The 27,121-nt window shown below is 40.4% G+C and overlaps 1 pseudogene; it reads right to left on the minus strand.

Moving 5' to 3' along the window:
• Positions 1-17,154: 17,154 nt before the first annotated feature.
• On the minus strand, positions 17,155-18,855 carry LOC149980770 (uncharacterized; annotated as a pseudogene).
• Between the last annotated feature and the right edge of the window lie 8,266 nt (positions 18,856-27,121).

A 27,121-nucleotide genomic window follows, 5' to 3' on the forward strand; every position in this document is an offset into this window, starting at 1 on the left:
GCATCTCTTACTACGACAACTGCAGCTCTTACTACGACAACCGCAGCTCTTATTTCGACAACCGCAGCTCTTACTACGACAACCGAAGCTCCTACAACCGCAGCTCTTACTACGACAACCGAAGCTCCTACAACCGCAGCTCCTACTACGACAACCACAGCTCCTACTACGACAACCGCAGCTCCTACTACGACAACCGCAGCTCTTACTACGACAACCGAAGCTCCTACAACCGCAGCTCCTACTACGACAACCGCAGCTCCTACTACGACAATCGCAGCTCCTACTACGACAACCGCAGCTCCTACTACAACAACCGCAGCTCCTACTACGACAACTGCAGCTCCTACTACGACAATCGCAGTTCCTACAAGAGCCACAACTGCTGCTTCTAATATGACAACAACCGTTCATAACACAACAAAGACAGCTCTTACTACGGCAAAAGCACTTCTAAGTACGACAACTAGTGTTCCTATAGCAACAACCGCAGCTCCAGCTATGACAACCACAGCTCCTACTACGGCAACCACAGCTCCTACTACGGCAACCACGGCTCCTAATAGAACAACCACAGCTCCTAATACAACATCCACAGCTCCTAATACAGCAACTACAGCTCCTAATACAACAACTACAGCTCCTAATACAACAACTACAGCTCCTAATACAACAACTACAGATCCTACTACAACAACAATACATTCAGTTAATTTCACAATGGTACCTAATTTCTCAATGGTAGTTCTAACTAAAACAACTGCAACTCCTGCTACAACATCCTCTACTGAGCTACCAAAAACTACACAAATGAGCACTACAACTCCACCTGCCGGACAGTTAACCACGAATAGTGGGCTTAGTAAGTGTGATTTACTTTACTTAATATCTAATGAAATTGGTAATAGTGGTCAACCTTGTCAAGTCTCCTTATTTTCATCTATTACGGTATGTGCTTGTCTGTCTGTCTGTTTTACTGTCAGTCTGTTTGTTTTGTTTCATGTTTGTTTTTATAATTTACTCATTGTGTCTCCACAGGATATAAGTTAGTACTGAGGTTGAAATTGGACATGACGAGATACCTAACCGAATCTGAGATCTTGAAGCAGGTGAGAGTCGCTCTCAAACACTTCATTTTATAATTAATTCATTAATCTCCAAAAATGATTATAAAATGAGGAAAAACCTCACTCAATGGGATTTAAGCGAAAGTTTGCTTTAACAAATGAGGATATTGAATAAAGATGGAAAGTGAAGTGAATGAAGGGAAGGAGCGTGAAGAGGATAGGAATGTAGCGTTAACTCGTTTACTAAATTATGTAACGCCTTTGTTTATTCCAGCTTCAAGCAGAACTGATCAGACAAGGGCTGCCAGAGACCTTTACACTGCGATTGAGAATCATTCAGAGCTAGTTGACCGGGGGAAGAGGAGGACAACACTGGAGATAAAACACAGACAGATTATAATGCAAACATGATCACAAAGATACCTTACAATAGATTGTCCTCAATACTACATTATTACCACATGACCTACGGTAACTAGACCTAATGTATTAGGCAACTAAATTTCTACAGTGCCTTCCGAAAGTTCACACCCCTTGACGTTTCCCACATTTTGTTGTGTTACAAAGTGGGATTAAAATGTGTTTAAATGTATTTTTTTGTCAATGATCTACACTAAATATAGTTGAAGAAAAATTATAATATTGTAAAAAATGTATACATGAACAATAAAACACTAATATATCTTGATTAGCTAAGTTTTCACCTTTCACCTTTGACAGTGATTACAGATGTGAGTCTTTCTAGATACAGTGGGGAGAACAAGTATTTGATACACGGCCGATATTGCAGGTTTTCCTACATACAAAGCATGTAGAGGTCTGTCATTTTTATCATAGGTACACTTCAACTGTGAGAGACGGAATCTAAAACAAAAATCCAGAAAATCACATTGAATGATTTTTAAGTAATTCATTTGCATTTTATTGCATGACATAAGTATTTGATACAGCAGAACTTAATATTTGGTACAGAAACCTTTGTTTGCAATTACAGAGATCATACTTTTCCTGTAGTTCTTGACCAGGTTTGCACACACTGCAGCAGGGATTTTGGCCCACTCCTCCATACAGACCTTCAACAGATCCTTCAGGTTTCGGGGCTGTCGCTGGACAATATGGACTTTAAGCTCCCTCCAAAAATGTTCTATTGGGTTCAGGTCTGGAGACTGGCTAGGCCAGACCAGGACCTTGAGATGCTTCTTACGGAGCCACTCCTTAGTTGCCCTGGCTGTGTGTTTTGGGTCGTTGTCATTCTGGAAGACCCAGTCACGACCCATCTTCAATGCTCTTACTGAGGGAAGGAGGTTGTTGGCCAAGATCTCGCGATACATGGCCCCATCCATCCTCCCCTCAATAAGGTGCAGTCGTCCTGTCCCCTTTGCAGAAAAGCATCCCCAAAGAATGATGTTTCCACCATTGCTTCACAGTTGGGATGGTGTTCTTGGGGTTGTACTCATCCTTCTTCTTCCTCCAAACACGGCGAGTGGAGATTAGACCAAAAAGCTCTATTTTTGTCTCATCAGACCACATGACCTTCTCCCATTCCTCCTCTGGATCATCCAGATGGTCATTGGCAAACTTCAGACGGGCCTGGACATGCGCTGGCTTGAGCAGGGGGACCTTGCGTGCGATTTTAATCCATGACAGCGTAGTGTGTTACTAATGGTTTTCTTTGAGACTGTGGTCCTAGCTCTCTTCAGGTCATTGACCAGGTCTTGCCGTGTAGTTCTGGGCTGATCCCTCACCTTCCTCATGATCATTGATGCCCCACAAGGTGAGATCTTGCATTGAGCCCCAGACCAAAGGTGATTGTTGTCATCTTGAACTTCTTCCATTTTCTAATAATTGCGGCAACAGTTGATGCCTTCTCACCAAGCTGCTTGCCTATTGTCCTGTAGCCCATCCCAGCCTTGTGCAGGTCTACAATTTTTTCCCTGATGTCCTTACACAGCTCTCTAGTCTTGGCCATTGTGGAGAGGTTGGAGTCTGTTTGATTGAGTGTGTGGACAGGTGTCTCTTATACAGGTAACGAGTTCAAACAGGTGCAGTTAATACAGGTAATGAGTGGAGAACAGGAGGGCTTCTTAAAGAAAAACGAACAGTTCTGTGAGAGCCGGAATTCTTACTGGTTGGTAGGTGATTAAATACTTATGTCATGCAATAAAATGCAAATTCATTACTTAAAAATGATACAATGTGATTTTCTGGATTTTTGTTTTAGATTCCGTCTCTCACAGTTGAAGTGTACCTATGATAAAAATGACAGACCTCTACATGCTTTGTAAGTAGGAAAACCTGCAAAATCGTCAGTGTATCAAATACTTGTTCTCCCCACTGTAAGTCTCTAAGCGCATTGCACACCTGGATTGTACAATATTTGCATTATTCTTAAAACAAATCTTCAAGTTCTGTTTGTTGATCATTGCTAGACAGCCATTTTTAAGTCTTGCATTACATTTTCAAGCTGATTTCAATCAAAACTGTAACCGAGCCACTCAAAAACATTCCATGTCGTCTTGGTAAGCAACTCAAGTATATTTTTCCTTGTGTTTTATATTATTGTCATGCTGAAAGGTTGAATTTGTCTCCCAGTGTCTGTTGGAAACAGACTGAACAATGTTTTCCTCTAGGATTTTCCCTGTACTTAGCTCTATTACGTTTCTTTTTTATCATAAACTCCCTAGTCCTTGCCAATGACAATTATACCCATAGCATGATGCAGCCACCACCATGCTTGAAAATGTGTGTTGGTGCTCAGTGATCTGTTATGTTGGATTTGCCCCAAATATTGTGCTGCATCAGATGACCTGGCCTCCACAATCACCCGACCTCAACCCATTTGAGATGGTTTTGGATGACTTGGACTGCAGAGTGAAGTAAAAGAAACCAACATGTGCTCAACAACTGTGGGAACTACTTCAAGACTGTTGGAAAAGCATTCCAGGTGAAGCTGGTTGAGAGAATGCTGTCGTGGAATTTTCCTTAATTACCAAATGATGAGAGAGCAAATCACACACCAGTCAGAGTTATGCTTAATCTTCACCTTTAATAATGAAGCTTTTGCAATAGCATTTTGACTTTCAACATTTCAGTATCTCTAATGAAAAGTTGAGAGTGGTCAACATTTCGCAACTGAGATCTTTTATAGCAAAGATCTTACCCCCCTAGTCGACATGACAAAACACAGATCATAGGAACTTTCACAAGGAAAGATTTTACTCCCATCGCCAGACAACATTGGCTATAAATTATCATTCAGTTTGGTCTCCTAAACGAAGCTCTTATCTCGTTCTTGGTACAAAATAGTACCAAGACATTACCTCATCCAATGGTATATATCAATTGTCATTTTAGATACTCCCATCCCAAATACAACCCATCCTGGACAAGCTCACGGAGAGGAGAGTGAGCCTCTAGGTCAAGATAAGGGCAACCTCTGAGGGAACATAGAATGGTTCCAGACACTGCCATCCTCCTCTCCCCGATGGGAAAAGTAGGGAGTGACTGGCACACAGACACAGTGGAGCAAAATATATGTTTACACATTATGACACCTTGACCTCTCCCCTCTCTGCGGCCCAAGCAACTTAGTCCTGACATAGAACAGATACTGCAACCGCGCCACAGTATTATACAAAAATAACATTCTGATGAGAAGTAACTTACAAACATATGATGAATATAAAACATCTTACCTATGTTACCACCTAATTCTGATTATTCCCCAACATTCCTCTCTCAAGGGACTCAGTCCCTTCTGAAGAATCAGAATAGTAACATGGCACCTTACTAACAGTAGTTGCAGAGTATATAATACAATTAAAAAATCCAATAATCAAAATGTAAAGATAATAAAGAATCAAATCCCTTCAATGTAATTATTCACCCTTCAGAAACTGAGTTTACAATGTTTATACCATAATACAGACTTGCACCTGTTTAAACATATAGAATAATACATTTGTTGAGTAAAAATGAAAAATAACAAAACATATAAATGCTCCCAAAATTACAAGAGAACCCATGTCTAAACACAGGCCTCCTCACAACATATAGGACAGACATCCCTCTAAGTCCTCATGCTCAGAAATATACTTAGGAATAGAGAATAGGTCATTGAAATCATTCATATTCCAAATCATAAGTAACAACCCAACTATTTATCAAGCCAATATTTAGAATAGCATTCCTCAGTGATTCAAATTTGTCTTATCACTCAAAGTAAAAACCTCAATTTAACACACATCAATATTAGCAGATTTACATACAGTATAATTATCCCATAATTCTACTATTAACTTTTTAAATCATGATTATAATACATATCAGTATCTCAATGCATTCTTAATCTAAATTACTACAATTTACATGGTGTAGACCTCTTCAATCAACATGATACCACAAAAGTATAAACAATTTTATTGGCACAGTTGACCCTCTCAGGCACTGCGATCTTCTGGCGTCTCTTTCGTTCTTCTTCAGATAGCTTTACAGTTCAAAGTGGACGGCCCATGATAATATCCCAATTTCAATGTCTCATCTTTACCACTCATGTCTTGTCCATTCGTCAACCAATATACCAGCAAGTGGACTATCACAGTATGAGAGAAACATGAAAGCAGTTGATAGCTTAGATCTGAGACTGTACACCAATTTCTGGCTTGGTTCTTTTCTCTTGGTAGAAGTGGTTTGGAAAGCCTCCTTCAACGCCTTTGTCACTCTTCTTCAGCCAGTTAGAGGGGGTTTTGAGGTACACACGCTATTCGGTCCAATTTTCTCTTCCATGCATTAAGATACCGTCTGATGTCACTTTTCATTGATAACCTCGAAAGAACAGATCAGAACAACAGTTTAGTTCAGTTCAGTTCATTAAACTACATGATACATTTTTACTTTTACCAATTATTCTTAACACACATATCTAAACATATTTCACAGAGAATATCAAAACATTCTATTGAAACTATTCTTTCAAATTGGTTTATACTCCCCATCTCACTGTCAACTCCATCGTAGAGCCAAGGATCAAGAAGTTAGACCTATATCCCTCGGGAATAGAACAAAACAAACACAACAATACAATACACTCAACAATACAATACACTCCTTCACAAATCACTTAAGTTGTATAACTTCAATTCAAACCCTCAAAAAACTGAATCCTCCCCCATGTTTTACACACATCTCTCCGTATGAGAGTAATGTAAAACAAAACTGAAAAGAAATGTAAAACAAAATTTCAGCTAACCTAATCAAATTAAAATCACTAAACTGAAAAAAATCCACAAAGAAAAATGATTTAACCCCTATGGTCATAGGAAAATAGACTTAAAGCAGCATACCCTTAGTTAAAAGCAATGCCCTTCACAGTGGTCCAAATTACAAATATCGCTAAGAAACATATTTACCAATTACACAAATTATTTTGAAAGCAGTATTGCAAATGACCATAATTTCATTATCCAAATGGCTTTCCAATGCGGGTGATCAAGCCACAACGGAAAGTCATCAGAAGGTCATAGGTTACACAAAACCCTTCAAAGCAGTGTTTTTCACTATATTAAACAATTTGCAAACAATAATCAACTAGTTCCAACATTTTTGTATTTCCATGTTCCCAGAACATTCCTTTATCAAAAGAATTTGCGTCTGTAAAACAAAACACTTCCAGGCCCCCTCCAATGTGGTAGTTTATGGCCTCAATCTCACTCACTCTTCCCAAGAGTATAGTCCCTGGAAACATTCTAGAGAGAGACAGTGAAATATCCATTTACCCTGAGAAAACACAAAACACTTAGTTAGTATTCATTTACACTACATCGATTCAGAAACTCAAACGTGAACTATAAACCAAACCTAATGATAATTCCACTGTATCTCAAATCATTAATCATAAGTTTTAATCAAATCAATGTATATGTATGATACAATGTTTAATTAAGTTAAATCAACTCCTAAAAAAACGTTTTTAACAAATCTAAAATCTTTCAAAAGTTGGCGCTGTCTCATCATCGTAAAAATAAAAATAAACTTGTTTTTTTCCCCCACTGATATCCACAAAGCTTTCATTCCACAAAGGTCAATACTGTTCAGCACATCCATTAATGATCTTCCTTTAGTCTGTACAGGGTCTGAAGTTCCAATGTATGCAGATGATACAGTGATAAATTCATGCAAATAACAAACTACACAAGAACGTACTACCATAATGGTTCAGATGACAAAATTTCTCAAAGACTCATGTTTACATCTCAATAAAATAAAACACAGTCTGCATGTTCCTCAAAAAACAACTTCTGATGGAAAAAGCTCCTGGTGGTATCTGATTTTAAGTGCCAAGGCATCATACTTGATTCCAACCTTTCTTTTAAAAAGCAAATAATAAAGGAACTCAAATAACCAAATTCAACCTAGCTAATTTCCCAAAACATATGAAATTGTTTTGACTATTGCGGTAACAACACTATAATTAAAATCTATGATACTCCCCCACTTAACATATTAGTTTACTAGTTTGGCCCAATCTTGCTTTTCAACATTCATACCCATTCAGTCTTCTCAAACAGACTCTCATACTACTCAATCCAGCAATCACCTTTAATGACCTGACATTGTGCCACATAATGGAACCATACTATAATGTTAGACTACATGAACTTTCCTGCTCAAATTAACTGATGTTACTTAAACAATCAAACCAAGAATCAATAACCATCAGAAGCTATCCTTACGATGTTTTATGATTCAGACATCCAGTCTCCCAATTCTCATAGCCTAATACAGTAAATATAAACGCCACAAATCTATGATGCCCACCTAGCGAATCAGCTGCTAGAAATACAGACAAACATGTACCTGAACAACGGTCAAAACAATTAGAGTAAGGTTATTGTATATTCAAACTAATAACGCAAATTTACGTTATTCTACAACAATCTACCTGCCTCCAGAAACTTTCCCTGACAATTAGTAGCCAACATAGCAACTAACTCTCTTCCATACTTTCAGCTCAACTTTCCCTATTCCTTTTTTCCCATTGGGCAAAAATATATAACCCCTCTCATTTCAACGTTTTTCCTTACCTCTATCATAAGATTAAAAACCCAACTTTATAACTTCCTCTTCTCTTTGCTCTCCACACTTATGAAATGTATCCTATTTCTTTAAAAATAACACAGGCAGCGCCAAAATTATAACATGCGTCAGTCAATCTATGAGAATGAAAAACATTTCGGTATTCAGAATTTCTTTAACTTAGGTAACTGTCTTCTCTATTGATACAGTAATTTAAATACGACTAAATTCTCAATACATTATTCCAGCAGATAATTTAGTGACCAGACATCGTCTTGCATCAGAATTCGCTTCGTTATTATTTTAAGTTGAATTAGTCTATCAATTTAACCTAAACAATCTATTGAAAACGTTCAATTTATCCCTTCTATCAATTTGAAACAGACAAGCTATTAAAACGTTCAGTTTATATCTTATACAAACACTAGCGACCATAACTTTCCAGGCAAAACATACAAATAGATTATTTACAATCAAAAACTCAGAATTCAGTCAGCGCAATGACTGGGAATGGAACCCAGGCCTCCCGCGTTGCAGCCGAGAATTCTACTACTGAACCACTAATGCTATTCGAAACACTAAGTTTCTCCGCAAATAAACCCAATTTCTAAGTAAAATCAAAACACGTCACTAATCGGTAATTCCCAGAAGAATAATAGCCCAATTTTAATAGTACAAACGTTACTCCAGCTATGATTCTTAAATTCCAAATGAAATATGAATATGAAATGATATTAGCAATCAAAAGAATAATCAAAGAATAAAATCGACATGACTAGGAAACAGATATTGCACCTTTTAATAAAAGTAGATTATGTTTACTTATGCAACGTATTTCAATTACTTTACTACATCACATTAATCACGCAATGATAATTAGTTTGATGGAAAACCTTAGGCTTTGTATGACATTATAAATTACATCGAGATTCCCCCTTAATTCTCTCTAAGTTTATTCAATAAATCCCGCAACTTCTCTCATACTGGGAAGAAAAAATATAACATGTTCAGACCTTAAGGGCAGTTAAATTTCAAATGTTTCACCCAGACGGAGATAATCCAATATGCGTTTTATAGTTACATCGTTAGGGTAAGATAACCAAAAGTGGACACACTCTAATCAGTTTCTAGAGCTCAATTTCCCAGATTTTGTAGATTATTTTAATAGTGCTTAAAAACTTCATTTTTATCAAATTATCCATTTAAGATACCAATTCAAAACCTACGTACGTCTACGAATGGGTGGTTTAAATTGTATCTAATCATTCTCAGCATTACTTTATCAAATTTCTAGTAATTGATTATACACACATACAATTTATCATAATTTCAAATAATTCACAGAATCCATATAAAACTTAAGAAATCTTAGGTACTCACACAGAGCTTTCAGGATTACCCACACAGGATTGGTCAGATGTTCACACACAACTGGTCAGACGTCCACACAGAACATCAGAATAAAAGTTTGCCCACACAGAGTCAACCCTACCCCGCTCACACAGAACGGTCCGACAACTATTACCTAGTGATCCCATAACAAAATACTCACACAGAGTAACCCAGGGCATACCTGGCTAGCACATTTAAAATAATTGGAATTCACCACATCTGAGGGTCACTTAGACAAATCACACAGACGCACAGAATGAGGTCCTTCTTCCAATAGGGCTTCACCAAGTGCCGTGTTTCACCTAGAACACACAGTCAACTGGCCCCTCACCCCGACAGACCTCACCAAATCCCCACTGTGATCAATTCAGTGTCAGGAGGGCTCTTGGTCACTGACAACCGGACAGTGCAGAGTATCTTTTGAGTCCACAAAACCCCCAGATTACTCTCCCCTGACTCGGCCCTGCTTACGCCGCCAAGGTGCCTTCCTTACAAATGAATTCACACTCAGAGTATACGTAACAGGCATAATTAAAAAAACTTGACTTCAAATCTGTGTGTGGTTCGCTCACCTTTTTTCTTTAAAAAAAACTCAGTTCGAGATGTGGTATCCACTCGGCTCGCTTCCTCTTAGATCAAAGGTTGGTCCATCTGCTTCGTTCCCGAAGTGTGGTTACCCTGAGATCCCAAGTTTAGGGGATCCCTCGTGCACGATTTATTTACCTAGATCGTCAGGAACGGTCACCGAGTGAAGATTCACATCCCCTCCTCGTCGCCAAATGTCGTGGAAATTTCCTCTATTTACCAAATCATGGGAGCAAACCATAACACAAGTCAGAGTTATGCTTAATCTTCACCTTTAATAATAATTAAGCTTTTGCAATAGCATTTTGACTTTCAACAGTTCTGTATCTCTAAATGAAAAGTTAAGAGTCCCAACATAATGGCAAATGGGATCCTTTATAGCAAAGATCCACCACCACTAGACGACATGACAAACCACAGGTCTTAGGAACTTACACAAAGAAAGACTTTACTTCAGAGAGGAGTATCCCCTAGCCAGACAGAGTTGGCTATAAATTATCGTTCAGTTTGGTCTCCGAAACAAAGCTCTTATTTCGTCCTTACAAAATGGTATCAAGACATTATCCCCACCCTATGATATATATCAAATTGTCATTTAGATACAACCAATTCTAAATACAACCCATCCTGGACAAGCTCACGGAGAGGAGAGTGAGGCTCTAGGTCAAGATAGGAGCAACAAAAGAGGGAGCATAGAATGATTCCAGACACTGCCCTCCTCCTCTCCCCGATGGGAAAAGTAGGGAGTGACTGGCACACAGACACAGTGGATCAAAAGATATGTTTACACATGATGACACCTTGACCTCTCTGCGGCCCAAGCAACTTAGTCCTGACATAGAACAGATACTGCAACCCCGCCACAGTATTATACAAAAATAACATTCTGATGAGAAGTAACTTACAAACATATGATGAATATAAAACATCTTACCTATGTTACCACCTAATTTTGATTATTCCCCAACACTATAGAGCAATCAGCTGCTCTAACTTTTTCTATCTGGAATGCACTAGGTTATCAACTGAAACCCTTACTTTCACTACACTCCATCTCCGTCCATGCTGGGTATGTAGATTTTTGTAGCCTTCTCACATGATGTGAGCTATAACATGTTTCCATGAACTACACAGATACTTGCATGGATGTCTTCCATAATAGCTACTCTTAGTCCTGAACTGCCAAGGAGTCAGAGACACCACTTGGTCTACATAGAACTCCACTGAGACATCCCTCCCTATCCTACTCTCACTTCCTGTTTATCCAGATCAAGTGATCTCTTATGCTTGGTTAATACTAATTTCTCCTTGTTTAACTATGTCAATATTACCCTCTGGCCTTCTCGGGTTCATGGAGTAGGAATAAGGTCTCCAACCATACAGCTCAGGATGGACAGCTCACCTATAAAGCCCCACCCTCTTCCAGAAAACACATCATTAGCAAGAGTCAGACACATTTTCACTTCTATGAACAAGAACAGTGAGTAAAGGACAGGTAAGGTATTTTTCACTCGAGAGATAGCCCCCAGAATTCTGTTAATTTCAGTTCTCCTCTCGAACTCTGTTATTGTTCGACAGTGTTAATGTGTCTTACCCTCCCGCAGTGTGATATGAATCCGGGTAGTTCTTTCTGCTAGCTGTCACAAGGAGTCCTTGGTATGGTCCCCCCAACAGGCCTCGGGGACTGGATTGAGTGACTTCACCTGTAATTCACCTGTTGTGCATAAAATATTGGACATACAGGTTTGGTTAACAAACAGTTTCTCATTTGTTCTATCTGATTATTAGCTTTTTTTATTTATTTATTAGTTAATTATCCCGTAGGTCACATCCTATCCTAGAGCACAATTTACCCATCCCCCCTTTGTTACCTGGCTCTGCCCAGGTAACAACCTTGCCTACTCTTAAACAATGATTTAGGTAAGATTAGTAAATTATCCTAATGTCTGACATCATCATGTAGGAGCCCCTTTTCATTTTCCACATGTCCAATTCTCCCTTGGGCGTCCATTCATGTCAATCCTGTAACAATACTCTGTCAAGTTTCTTATCTACTTTAAGAACTATCTGCGCTACTTATATATTTTCTTAAATATATATTTACCGATTTAAACCGTAACCCTTTTCTCTCATATCTCTCAAATACCACTAAGCTTCTAACTGTTTGACTTTATCTAAAATCATTGATTTTAGAAAAAACATGTCTATGAGTGGCTTTTCTCTAAAGTCCTTACATTTCCTTAATCAATCTATCTTAATCCTAACAAAAATCCTAAATCATCACAGATGTCCAATATTCCTGTTAAATGTAATACTATTTAAAAAACTCCTAATAATCAAACAAAGTCTAATAAATGCTAACCATATCAAAATCCTTCCTACACTAACAAGCTCTTTCCTTCAGGGACCCTCAGTATTCTATCTGACAATAACATGAATTTAATATATGTTGCAAAGTGTGGAATACCTTATCTACAGTAATTTATCACCCCTAAGAACTGAAACTTATTTTTCTATGTAATTCCCTGCCCTATTGGCTTAATCTATCTCCTATCCAAACCTCAATGTATCTTATCTTCCCCTATTTATTCTCAATGATAAATAGGATTTTTTTCTCTGTTATAATACCAAATCATTAACAGCCCATTCAAAAACTTGACAGCTAATGTTGTAAAACAGAATCCTGAACCACTTTCTCACTTGCGGTTCAAACAATAATTCTAACCCCCTAACCAACTCCATTATAATGAATTTACCTTAAAACTAGTAACTCAATATGACCACATTCATTATACAAATGACTCTCCCCTGAGGCTGATCAGACCTCAAAAGATAGTCATGACAAGGTCAATAGGTCATAAAATCAAAAAATTCACTTGTATAATTAAAACTCATAAACTAAAAACTCATAAAGTTCCATATGTGAGCGTGCCTCTTTAAAATACCTTTGCACTAAAACAAATAGTCCTAACAAATGTTTTATGTGTATATATTTGCAAACCTTAATGATTAATCAAAACTTCCAGGCCTTTTTCAATTTGGTCGTTTATGGCCTCATTCTCCCCAAGATTATAATCCCAGGAAACATCTAAAATTGAGACACCTAAACATCAATTTTCCCAGAAGAACACAACACGACTAACTAGCATTCACTATGCTACTTCGATTCAGAAACTCAAAAGTGAACTATAAACTAAACGTAATGATAATTCCCCTTTAACTCAAATCATTAATCATACATTTTAAACAACGTCAATGTATATGTTTACTTAACATGCTTAACATGCTACCCATAGATACAATTAACCCGATAACATTATTATCAAATGTATTACTTTTTCCCCTCTGCCGCAAATGTCGTACATTTCTCAGTGTAAGAAATCCGTAATTTAATCCCAGATATTTAATAAAACTGTAAACCTATTTTCCCTTGGCTCCTTCAACTCACATATTTTAGATAACTTCCACCCGTCCCGGTATAAAGACTCCTACTTAAATACACCAAAACAAATGCTTAATTAAGTTAAATCAACTCCTAGAATAACCAATCATCAGTAACCAAATAAACAAACCACTTTTATCAGCAAAAAACAAACTATGCAAAAACTCACTACTATAATGCTTCAGATGACAAAATTACTCAGAGACTCACGTTTACATCTCGATAAAACAAAACATCATCTGCGTGTTCCTCAAGAAAAAAAACAACTTGCCCCTGTTACAGATGTCTACGTATCAGGGGAAAAGCTCAAATAACCAAATTCAACCTAGCTAGTTTCCCGAAACATACGCAATTATGTTTTACTATAGAGGTTGCTTTTCAACATTATTACCCTAACATTGTTCCACATAATGGAAACAGTGCTCAAATTCACTGGTGTTACATAAACAATCAAACCAGGAATCAATAACCATCAGAATCCATTATCACAATGTTTTACGATTCAGACATTCAATCTCCCTTTCTCATAGCCTAATACAGTCAAAATAAACGGCACAAATCAATGATGCCCACCTAGCGAATCAGCTGCTAGTTTTTAGCATCTTTCCTGACGACTTACATACTTCTTTTAAAAATGTATTTGGACATTTTTATCACCTTCTGAAAAGTGACTCAAAACAATAATGCACGCATTTTCCTTCTAAAAGACAAACAATTTTCTCCGTTACCCCCAGTCACGACATCATTTCCGTGGCGACAGAAGTGCCTCGCGAGTGATGTCATCAACAAGCGTTCAACCTCGACTCAATTCTCAACGATTTTCAATTAATTGTAAATAATTGTTGGCTGTCTGCAGCTACAGTATTTCGGGTTCGATAAACCAAACCTAATTTATCACATCTGTTGAATCCTGAATTAGAGTTTACAACATCAATCAACATCTCTCGTCTCCCAATTCGCTAAATTTATAAGAACATTTCAATGGGCACAAATCTATCGTAATTGTTTCCCCGTTATTATTCAGAATTCATTTGATTTAAGTTACTGTCTCGTCTTTGATTTAGCATTTTAATTACGACTCTATTCCCAATATATTATTCCCAACAGATAATTTAGTGAACAGACATCGTCTTGCATCAAAATTCGCTTCGTCCTTATTTTAAGTTGAATGAATTAGTCTTTCAATTTGAACCAAACAAACTATTTAAAACGTTCAGTTTATATCTTATACCAATGCTAGTGACTATAACTTTCTCTGCAAAACAATTAGTTTAATTACAACCAAAATCTCAGATATATATATATATATTTTTACACCTCAGCTGTGAACCGAACCCTGGACTGCAGGTTGTAAGACTGCTACGCTCACCACTATGCCACCCATGCTATGGAACTGACTGAGATTCTCCGCAAATAGACCCATTTTACAGTTATCTGTATTTGTTACTCCGGCATCTGGACAACAGAAAATAGCCCTAATTTAAACGCCCAAAGTTCTCCCTCAGTTAGGATTCTCATTAATCTCGCTCCCATGGTATCTGACCCTTCTTTTTCTTTACCCGATTGTCGCCTCTGACCTTTCCCTCAGTTAAACTACAATATTGGTGGTGACGTCTTTTGCAGGGAGTGTTACACTCCCGGGCGAAATGTCCAATTTCGTTACAATTAAAACATTCTCTTTTTCTTTTGACTCGCCTTATCCACTTTTCTCGACTTTATTCCTTTTTCTACCTCCATTATACCTCCCTCGGCTTCAGCAGGATTCACATATATGGGTGGTAATCCCGCAGGTAGCTCCTGCAGCCGTATTCTCACCACCACTATTTCATCAACTAGATTACCTCTGTATTTTTGCCATATTCGAGAAGGATATAGTTTGACACCCTCACCTACGCCCAATTGGTTAACCTTTTTTTCATCTGCGGGAGCGGAGAGCAGCCCATCTTTGCTCCTTTTAGGCTTAGTACTTTTTTCACCCTCAACTCTCTTTTTTGCTTCTGAAAGCCAAACTCCGGCTGTGTATAACCCCTATTTATTCTGCTTTTTCAAAAAAAAAAATCCACATTCCTTATGTATCTGTTTTATAAGTGATTCCAACTTTTCGACATCTAGGCGTCCGTCAAAACCATACCTTTTTTTCCCATTTAGGACAGAAATCTACATTCCTTCGATCTTTTTGTTTCATATAACGGTAATCTTCCGTCTCTTCAGAAAGCAGTTTAGAGGGATTACTACCCATTATAATAAATTCCTGCCCCTCCTAACAATTCCAATCTTAAACACTTTAAGTTAATTTCTCTTTATTGGAATCCTTATCTACTCACGCCTAGTAATTCCAATATTTAACACCTTATGGTTAATATCTCGTTATTGGAATCCTCATCTACTAAATTCTGACATTAAGTCTCACCCGTGTACAATACATTACTGTTCCTATAAATCTTCTGCTAAAATTGTCGCTCCAAATCAGCTTACTTGTAGGGTTGACCAAGGACAAATAGACAGAGGCTCAAGAGTCTCTGTCCACTCGTCGTTCAATCTGACATTTAATCTCACCCGTGTACAGCAATTACTTGTAATATACAGCTATTTCTATTCCTATAAGACTTTTAACCTAATGTCGCCCCAAATATAGCTTAATCTGTAGAGTTGATTGAAAATGACCAACGGAAAGCAACTCAATTGTTCCCCATAATCTAAATAAAGACCACTAACCTGCAGTGTCTATTATCAAGAACTATATATCTATGGGGTCACTTGTTCTGTCTTTCCATTGGATACATTGTTCAATCTGACATTTAACTCCCCCGTGTACAGTAATCACTGTTCCTATAGGTCTTTTAACTTAAACTATGTCGCTCCAAACATAGACTACTTGGAGAGTTGACCGAAAACAAATGGAGCGAGGCCAGTCCCAAAACCAATCATGCAGTGTCTATTCTTGAAAGCTGATGGTATGAAATCACCTGTTCAGTTTCTTCCCCGGAACCTCAACCACACAATCACTTTTCACTATCAAGAACACAGACTACTGAAAACCGGGAAAGACCCCGTCCATTCATCGCTCGATCTGACATTACTTTTCACCCGTGTACAGTGATCACTGTTGGAATATACAGTAAGTCGCTGTTCCTATAAGACTTTTAACTAAAATGTCGCTCCAAGCATAGCCTATTTGTAGAGTTGACTTTCAATCTGAGAACAACTTAAATCCATCCTATGATAATTTAAGTCATTCCCTCTTAATCAAGAATAAAGATTACTGACCTTATCGCCGACTGGGAAAGCAATGTTCGTTGTATCTAGTCACCTTTCCTGTATTCTGTGGTAATACGCAGGCCTGTATTTTAACCTCAATTCAAAGGCCAGGTCTTTAGTAAACGGGTCAAGACCCGTCCGTGCACGATTTTCGGCGTACTACCTCCAGATAACAGGGAGGGATTTAGATCCGGGATCGAAGGACCAATTGTTAGAGGAATTCTAAATTCCTATATGTTTTGTAGCCAAAACCAAATTCACACTCTATCTATTTCATAATAAGTTGTAAGATTATCATTTGCATGAAATAGCGAGAGACCAGTCTTAAAAACAAGTTCAGCATTTATTCTTGATGAGTACTGGCCCAAAATACAAAGAGGTTCTGTGGGGCCTTCCTCACATGCACATCAAAGCCAGGGGGATCACAGTGACCCAAGAAAGCCCTGTCTCTGCCATAAGCTTCACCATCTTAGATTTTAGGGTTTGATTAGCGCATTCAATTAAACTGCCGGATTGCGGCCTGTTGCTACAATGGGTCCTGAGGTCTATCTGCAGTCTCAGACAAGTTCTGTATCACCAAGTTTACAAAGTGGGAGCTATTGTCGCTGGTTACTTTAGATCATAACCCCCACCTTGGGATGATATCCCTAAGGAGATTCTTGGCTACTGCCATAGCAGTGGAATGTCGACATGGGAATGCCTACCCACTTGGAGAAGGCATCCACTATCACCAGACAATATTTGTAACCTTGACAAGGAGAGAGTTCAATCAAATCCATCATTATGTGTTCAAATGGTCCTTCAGGGGTCGGATGAGCCGATAGTGGCATGGGAATCCCTCTTCCCATGTTGTTAGTCATACAAATCACACATTTTGCACAAAATTGTTCAGCAAACACAGAAAATCCAGGTGCAAACTAAAATGTATTTACAAAATCAACAACTCCCCCCTTTGACACATGATCCCTTCCATGTGACAACATAGCTAAGTAGGGGAAACAGCCAGAATTTCCACTTCCTCAACTCAACAGGACCTACAGAGGATTGCAAGTCAGAGATATCAGTGGGAGAGAAGAGGTTATGATCAGAAAGTAAAACCATCTGTAACACAGGGGCCTCCAAGGAGACAGCTGCTGCCTTAGCTGCCAAGTCAGCCATAGCATTACCTTTGGAGACAGGGTCGGAAGAGTTAGCATGAGCAAGGCACTTACAAACAGCAATTTCAGAAGGGAGTAAAATAGCTTTTAGCAAGTTATCAACAAGTTTTGAATGAGAGATCATCTTACCAGAGAAGGTCAGGAAGCCGTGCTGTTTCCACAGAGTACCAAAATCATGTACCATACCAAAGGCATATCTGCTATCTGTATAGATCGTAGCAGACTGGCCTTTAGCTAATATGCAAGCTCTAGTGAGTGCAAAGAGTTCTGCTGCTTGAGCAGAAAGGTGGGAGGGTAATTTAGCACTTTCCAGTGTGGTTGAGGCAGTAGTTGTCAGGTGCGTGAATGAGGTCCCAAAAGCGAATTAACAAAACAGAGTTTCTTTAATGACGAAACACACGTAGGCTCAGATGGACAGGCAGATTCCGACAGGACAGGACAAGGTTAGATGAACCGGCAGATTCCGACAGGACAGGACAAGGTTGCAGCAAACACGACGATAGTCTGGTTCAGGCATGAGTAACACAAACGAGAATCCGACAAAGACAGAAGCAGAAACAGAGAGATATAGAGACCTAATCAGAGGGAAAAAGGGAACAGGTGGGAAAAGGGGTGAACGAGGTAGTTAGAGAAGACAAGGAACAGCTGGGGGAAAGAGGGAGACAGGGTGAAGAGAAAGAACAGGAACAGGACACAACATGACAATATATGACAGTAGTAACCGCATACGCAACCAATGGTTCTCCTTTCTCAGAACTCTGAGCAGAGCCATCTACAAACAGTTCCAAATGTGCATTTTGCAAAGGGACATCAGTTAAATCCGACCTTGGTTTAGAGACAAGCTCCACCAGTTCAGCACAGTTGTACGGCTCTCCATCATCCTCGGTGGGCAACAAAGTAGCAGGATTTAACACAGTTCACCTCTTCAGGGTCACATGACACATTGTCAGAAGAACATTCTGATAATGGAGCAGTCGAGCTGGTGTTAGATGGGCTGTCTTTGCCTGTGAAATAAGAGCATGTACAGCATGAGGAACGTGTACAGTGAGTTCACACATGGCAACAATGTCTGCACAAGCCAACACAGCTTCAGTAGCAGCAGCCACAGCTCTCAAACAACAAACCAGACCTCTGGCCACACTGTCCAGCTGTTTGGAATAATTCCCAACTTGGCGCTGCTTTCCTCCATGTTCCTGTGTTAAAACAGATGACATAAAACCATTTTTCTCACAAACAAAGAGGTTAAAAGGTTTAGAATGGTCAGGGAGCCCCAAACAGGGAGAAGTAGTCATGAGTTGTTTCAGTCTGGTCAGAGCAGTCAGACCCTCTGGTGTCCACTTAATTTTGTCATTCATAGCTATTTTGTGGCCATAAATAAGGTCAGCAAGCGGCTGCACGACTTCAGCATAGTCAGGTAACCACGCCCTACAATACCCTGCCATACCAGTCAATGACATCATGTGTCGTTGAGTAACCGGCTGTGGGACAGAGAGAATAGCCTGTATCCTCTCTTTACCCAGCTGCCTGCCATTGGGAGAGATGTCATAACCCAAATACATCACTGTCTGTGAAACCAACTGTAACTTCTTCTTTGAAACTTTGTGGCCATTCTTAGCGAGAAATATCAACAGAGCCCGAGTACCAGTTTCACAAGTTTCCATTGAGCTGGAGCACAACAACAAATCATCCACATACTGAATCAGAGTGCTGCCCTCAGGGGGTACAAAACCCTCCAGAGTTTGTGCTAAAGCCGCTGAAAAAACTGAGATTCTGGTGCCACTGGAATACTGAAAAATGCATTTGTCAAATCAATCACAGAGAACCACTCTGCTGTGGGTGGTACCGCCCCCAACAGTGTAGTGACATTAGGAACCACCGGGGCACGGGCAAAAACTGCATCGTTCACAGGCCTTAAGTCCTGGGCCAATCTCCAATCACCTGAAGGTTTTCGAACAGGCAAGATAGGGGTGTTACAGGGTGATTCTGGACAGGGAATTAAGGCACCATTAGCTAACAAGGATGCATGAACAGAAGTAATACCTGCTATTGCCTCCCTACTGAGTGGATACAGTGCCCTAGATGGGCGCCTGGTATCTTTAGGAGTGACTACCATTGGCTCAGCTCCCTTTATTCTCCCAAAATTATACTTGTCCCTTGCCCATAGGCATTCAGGGACCCCTCTCAGGAGGGGTGAGTCTTCACTCAACAACATGACATTGGTAGAAAAAGAAACCTGATCAACACCATGCACACCCCTCTCAGTTGGTGTTCCCTAACTGAGTGGGTAACAACTTGTCAGTGTGCTGGGTGAATAAGTTGACCCATCAGGGCGCATCTCCCAGTCTGTAGCATCAACCAAGCATTTCATCCAAATTCCAGTATCCACCCATTCTACTCTGTCTGATTTTGCCAGGGACACATGTGGTGCGCTATCCTCAAACAGGTAGAGCTCTTTCTGTGCAGGGGTTAGATTAACCCCTAAAGCACAGAAATCACTGCTACAGTATAAACCCTCACACTGCACTGACTCATTCTGTAATGTATCACACAGCCATTGTTTCTCATAATGGAGATCTCTTGTCAATGGTGAAAAATGGGAGGTGCATTGTAAGCCTGCTTCAGACATGAAACTGCCCTCGTGGCCCCAATGGGTTTTGGCCATTGTGAAAACACGAGCAATATTGGGCACCTCGTCATCAACATCCCATGCGTAATACCAGTCACAACACTCAGACATTAACATCAATTGCTCCACCACTTCCTCCTCTTCCTCATGAATAAAAGTTAAACCGGTTTGGCCACATGTTATGTTGATGCCAAGTTTACACAGGAGGTCCCTGCCCATCAGATTGTCAGGACAGTGATCAGAGTAGAGAAATTGATGTTGACACTTCTCCTCACAAAAGGAGACAGGCAGAGGCATAGTTACCTGCTCTCTGAGTGGGAGGCCTGAAGCCCCTACAGTTTTGACTATTTCATTAGACATGGGAGGTTTTATCATAGCCTTGCAGTTAATGACAGACATAGCAGCCCCAGTATCAACAAGAAATACTAATGACTCACCATTGACGCAAGCCTCCACTGTTGGCTCTACTCTCGGAAGGGTGTGACACTTTAAAAACAAATGCTCTTGTTGCTCTGAGGATTTTAGTACAACTGTCCCTGTCTCCTCATCATGTCAATACTCCTCCCCCTGTCCCTTTCCTGGATTGTACAGGGGCGTCTGTGCCGACGGCCCCGTCTGCCAGGCTCCAGGTTGTACTCTGCCTGGAGGGACTCCTTGTGGTCCCCACTGTTGCTGTTGCTGGACCCCGTGTGGTGGCCCGACCTGCCATTGGTTGGGAGGTGGCTGCCACGGCTGTTGTTGGAATGGGGCTGTCCATGCATGTGCTCCTTTTCCTCCTCCTCTTGCCCCCTCCTCTCGGGCCCCTCTTCTCGGTCCGCCCCTGCCTTTGTTCCTCTGTGGATTTGTTGGCTCGGAGCAGTCAGCAGAAAAATGACCCGGCTTCCCACAGTTGTAGCACCTGCGCACGCCACCCCCTTGTCCTGTCCCTGCTGGGGCTGCTCCCTGGTAAAACGTCATCTGGGCAGCCTGTAGTTTCTGTGTCTTTACTTTTTCTTCCTTTATTTTTTCTTCCTTCTGAGCACTTTGTTGTCTCTCAGCAAGCTTGCAGTACTGTACCACCGTTGCTAATGGCTCCTAACAGATGCAGGTAGTCCTCACAGCTTTCTCCAGGCCCGGTGTCAGACCCCTCACCAGTGCGTCTTTCAGCAGATCCCCATATGCATGTTCGTTTGGTCTGATACCACTGTGTAGCCTGAAACAGGTCTCAAGTCTCTTTCTGAAAGCCTCCAGGCCCTCCTCTTTCTTCATAGTGCATTCTCTGATAGCAGTCCAGTCGGTCTTAGTTGGATACATCTCCACAATCCTGGCCAGCAGCGCCGTTATCTGGTCCTGATATGCGCCATTCTCAGCCCACAGGTAGTTGCAATCAAACTGTCCCTGTACATCCGCCCACCTGAGTCCCAGTTTCTTTTTACAGATATGGGCTGTCTCAGCAGCAGATGGTTTGTACTGACCCACCAAAACCCTCATCTCTGCTGAATATTTCACAGCGTCTTTACTTGGCTCTGGTAGGTCCTCTACAATGTCTTTGATTTCATCATGTCTCCACGTCCTCTGGACATACACAATGGGGTTCCATGCTGCGGCAGCAGCAGCATTAGCATCATCAGGTCGAGGCTGAGGGTTGGGACATGCCATCAGAGGGTATTGATGATACATGTCTGATGCTGGGTCGTGTGGGAAGGGGGTAGAGACACGCCTCTCCGTCCTGGCCCGTAGACAGTCCTTCAGCGGGGGATTAAGCTGGGGTGCCAATCCGTCCTCACTTTCCACACTGGAGCTGAGTGAACGAGCCTCGAGAAAAGGATTGTTGATTTGTTTACCCTTCTGGCGTGCTCCCCCCACTGAGCCTCCAGCGAGCCTCCAGCGAGACTGGCCGGAGTCAGGACTTCAGCCAGGCTCCGTGCCAGACGATCAATCACCGTGGTGTTGGGAGAGACAGGGGGTGGGGCTGCAGGTTGTAGTGGTCTTGCATCCAGCGGATCAGCAGGAGGCAGCTGAGGAGGAGGGAGGTCCGGGAACACTGGGTAGAAAGTTTGAGGAGTACAGTAGGGAGGGAGACAGTCTCTGTCATCATCATCCTTCCTATTCCTTTTCACTGTTTCATCTTTCCACTTCTTTTCTCCTTCCTCAGTCTGAACTATCATATTCTGACAGGGTTTTCCCCAAAATGTGTCCTGTCTTTTCTTCCATTTGTCAGCTTCCCTTTCCCATTTCCTGAATTTCACCCAATCAATTTGATCCTTTTTTCCTAGTTTACCTTCCTTCTCTACCAATCTCTGTCTTATCTCATCTAACAGCGTCACACTTAGTGTCCCTGTCAAAGGAAAACCACCCTCTCTATGCCATAGAAGTACCTGTTCCAGAACATCCCTACACCATTTATCTACCATAACCTTCAAGGCTCCAGTAGGAGGGTCCAGAATGCCTGGTTCTTTGCACTCGCACGCTCCCATGGCTCCTTAGTCACACACACACACACACACACACACACACACACAGGGAGAGAAAAAACGTTATAACAGGAATTCCTTAAGTACTCACACAGAATTTTAATGATCACCCACACAGGATTGGTCAGATGCTCACATAGAACTGGCCAGATGTCCACACAGAACATCAGAACATAAAAAGGTTACCCACACAAGGTCAACCTACCTCGCCTACACAGAACGCTCCTACAAAACAAAATATTCACACAGAGTAACCCAGGGCATACCTGGCTAGCACATTTAAAATAATTGGAATTCACCACCTCTGAGGGTCACTTAGACAGTCACACAGACACCTTCCGAATGAGGTCCTTCTTCCAATAGGGCTTCACCAAGTACCGTGTTTCACACAGAACACACAGTCACCTTGGCCCCTCACCCCCACAGACCGCACCAATCCCCACTGTGATCAATTCAGTGTCAGGACGGCTCTAAGTCCTATCCAACTCAACTTCAAGTGTGGTTTGCTCACCTCACCTCACCTGTTTTTAAAAAAAAAAAATGTACTATGTTCGGGAAGTGGTATCCACTCGGCTCGCTGCCTCTCCGATCTTAGGTTGGTCCATCTGCTCCGTTCCCGAAGTGTGGTCTCCCTGAGATCCCGAGTTTCAGGGATCCCTTGTGCACGATTACCTAGGTCGTCGGGAGGGGTCATCGAGTGAAGATTCACATCCCATCCCCGTCGCCAAATGTCATGGAAATTTCCTTAATTACCAAATGATGAGAGAGCAAATCACACACCAGTCAGAGTAATGCTTAATAACCTTTTGTGACTAGGGGGCAGTATATTCATTTTTGGAAAAATAACGTTTGCGTAGTAAACGGGATATTTTGTCAGGACAAGATGCTAGAATATGCATATAATTGACAGCTTAGGATAGAAAACACTCTAACGTTTGCAAAACTGTAAAAATATTGTCTGTGACTATAACAGAACTGAAATTGCAGGCGAAAGCCTGAGAAAAATCCAATCCGGAGGTGACTCATCTTTTGAAAGTTCTGCGTTCCAATGCGTCCCTATTGAGCAGTGAATGGGCTATCAACCAGATTACTTTTTCTCCGTATTCCCCAAGGTGTCTACAGCATTGTGACGTATTTTTACGTATTTATGTTGAAGAATACCCGTAAGCGGCTACATTGCGCAACTGGGCACCTGATGGCTCCCAGAGTGATTCTCGCGTAAAATACAGAGTTAGCCATTATTCCAATCGGTCCTACTGAAAAACCAATTGTCCCGGTGGATATATTATCAAATAGATATTTGAAAAACACCTTGAGGATTGATTATAAACAACGTTTGCCATGTTTCTGTCGATATTATGGAGCTCATTTGGAATATTTTTCGGCGTTTTCGTGACTGCAATTTCCGGGCGATTTCTCAGCCAAACGTGAAGAACAAACGGAGCTATTTCGCCTACAAAAATAATATTTTTGGAAAAAAGGAACATTGGCTATCTAACTGGGAGTCTCGTGATTGAAAACATCCGAAGCTCATCAAAGGTAAACAATTTAATTTGATTGCTTTTCTGATTTCTGTGACCAAGTTACCTGCTGCTAGCTGGACAAAATGCTATGCTAGGCTCAAAATGCTAAACTGTGTCTCAATATATTTCACTTGTGATTTTCATGAATAGGAATATTTTCTAGGAATATTTATGTCCGTTGCGTTATGCTAATTAGTGTCAGTCGATGATTACGCTCCCGCACGCGGGATGGGGAGTCACCAGAGGTTAATCTTCACCTTTAATAATAATTAAGCTTTTGCAATAGCATTTTGACTTTCAACATTTCAGTATCTCTAATGAAACGTTGAGAGTTGTCAACATTCCGCAACTGAGATCTTTTATAGCAAAGATCCACCCCCCTAGTCGACATGACAAAACACAGATAATAGGAACTTTCACAAGGAAAGATTTTACTTGAGAGAGGGGTATCCCATCGCCAGACAGCATTGGCTATAAATTATCGTTCAGTTTGGTCTCCTAAATGAAGCTCACAAGCATATTATGAAAATAAAACATCTTATCTATGTTACCCAACTAATTCTGATTCATCCCAAACAATGCCAAGAGTGGGCAAAGCTGTCATCAAGGCAAAGGGTTGCTCCTTGGAAGAATCTCAAATATATATATTTGTTTAACACTTTTTTGGTTTCTACATGATTCCATATGTGTTATTTCATAGTTGCTATCTCTTCACTATTATTCTACAATGTAGGAAATTGTACAAATAAAGAAAAACCCTGGAATGAGTAGGTGTGTCCAAACTTTTGACTGGTGCTGTATATATATACATTGCATTCGAAATGTATTCAGACCCCTTTACTTTTCCCCCATTTTGTTACGTTACAGATTTATTCTAAAATGGATTAAAGAAATTACAATTATCATCAATTTCACAAAATACCCCATAAAGCAAAAACAACAGAAAATCTGTCACTGTCCCAATACTTGAATATACAATGAGCTCCAAAAGTATGTACATTTACAGAACATTAATTATGGTTATTACAAATTTAAGCAACTAAAAGCAGGTTAGTTGCTAATACATTAGGTACAGTTACCGTAGGTCATGGGGTAAGAATGTAATCTTGAGGATAATCAATTGTAAGGCATGTGTGTAAACCACAGTATCTCTGTTGTGACTTTGGATGTTCAAGATAATTTATTTAATAACTACTGGAATAATGATTTCATCAAATGTATTATAATTAACTTAGTTATCCTATCCAAACAAATCCAAATGAAATGTTTTATATAGAGATGCCTTTAATTAACTATATCAGTAGTTATCTTAACTGTTGTACCAGTCCCATATCAACAATAGTATTGTAACCACCCTGGGTAGTGTAACGACCCTGGGTTTATTAACGCGGAAATCTACTCTGCCGCACGAGCATGCTTTTGCGGCACAGTCGATAGCGCACCAGACCTCGGGCTTGAAGGTCGAGGGTTCGAGACCTGCTCCCTGCTGTTTCATTACAGTATTAAATCAACAGTCAGTGGCTATGTTCTCATTCTGAAAGTCATCTAACTCGGAAACTTCAAGGACCCAAACACTTGTAACGGAACTCAAGGCTACAGATAATTCATTATTTTGGCTTTTATTTACTTGACTAAATAAGTTGGAAAATTAGGTAGTTAACAGAGTAAGGCAAGGTAGCGTCTAATGGAATACTACACGGTTATTGAGGTAAGAATCGCCACAGGTCAACATACCTGAACTTCTGTACATGAACTCAGCAAATACAACTGTACAGTACCATCAAAAGTTTGGACATACCTACTCATTCCTGGGTTTTTCTTTATTTGTACTATTTTCTACATTTTAGAATGTAAAAAGTGAAGACATCAAAACTATGAAAGGACATATGGAATCATGTATAAACTAAAAAAGTGTTAAACAAATCCAAATGTATTTTATCTGTGAGATTCTTCAACGTAAACACCCTTTTCCTTGACAGCTTTGCATACTTTGACTGAAACAGCGGTCCACCCTGTTTGAAACAGGATAGGACCTTCCCCAAACTGTTGCCACAAAGTTGGAAGCACAGAATTTTCTAGAATGTGCTGTAGTGTTAACATTTCTCTTCACTGGAACTAATGGACCTGACCTGAACCATGAAAAAAAGCCCAGACCATTATTCCTCCTCCACCAAACTTTACAGTTTGGACTATGCATTCGGGCAGGTAGCGTTCTCCTGGCATCCGCCAAACCAAGACTTGTCTGTCAGACTGACAGTTGGTGAAGCGGGATTCATCATTCCAGAGAACGCATTTCCACTGCTCCATAGTCCAATGGTTTTACAGCACTCAAGCTGACTCTTGGCTTTGCACATGGTGATCTTAGCCTTGTTTGCAGCTGCTCAGTCATGGAAACCCATTTCATGAAGCTCCCGACGAACAGTTCGTCTGCTGACGTTGCTTCCAGAGGCAGTTTGGAAATAGGTAGTGAGTGTTGCAACCAAGAGCAAACTATTTTTACAGGCTATGTGCTTCAGCAATCCTGTTCTGTGAGCTTGTGTGGTC

Source organism: Oncorhynchus mykiss, chromosome 9 (assembly GCF_057628025.1).
Source record: "Oncorhynchus mykiss isolate SJ-2025 chromosome 9, ASM5762802v1, whole genome shotgun sequence".
Lineage (NCBI taxonomy): Eukaryota > Metazoa > Chordata > Actinopteri > Salmoniformes > Salmonidae > Oncorhynchus > Oncorhynchus mykiss.